Source organism: Austrofundulus limnaeus, unplaced genomic scaffold (genome assembly GCF_001266775.1).
Source record: "Austrofundulus limnaeus strain Quisiro unplaced genomic scaffold, Austrofundulus_limnaeus-1.0 Scaffold2779, whole genome shotgun sequence".
NCBI lineage: Eukaryota > Metazoa > Chordata > Actinopteri > Cyprinodontiformes > Rivulidae > Austrofundulus > Austrofundulus limnaeus.
In genome coordinates, this window is record NW_013955181.1 from 14,109 (window position 1) to 14,581 (window position 473).

The following is a 473-nucleotide window of genomic DNA, read 5'->3' on the forward strand; positions in this document are numbered from 1 at the left end:
GAGCACTTCTCCAAAAATAATTTAAGTTATAAAACATATTAAACTAATTCAGAAGGCAGCAGGGTAAATAGTGAGAATTTAAAGTATTTATCTTTTTCTTTTTCAAATGTGTCAGCTGCTCAGCAGAAGAATTCTCATTTGAACAAATTGTAGATGTGTCTGTATCAGGTGCAGATTTGATTAAAACGGGTTTGTTTTTCACTTAGTGAAGTATAGCCTGTAGAGCAGGGGCGACCAACCAGGCGCTCGCGGGCGACTGTTCACCTGCCAGCTGGATCCCAGGGGCCCGTGAAGCAAAACCTTGCTGCGGAGCCTCTGGCACCGGCTCTGAGCATCGGATCCCGGAGTGGCTGGGCTTGTTTGAAAGCTCTGGTTCTGCCCTACAAGGTGAAAATGAATGAAGTCCCTGCGACATTCCCCCGCGGAAATATAAGCAAAAAAATCTCCAAAATACGCACCGTCGGACCTCCTGC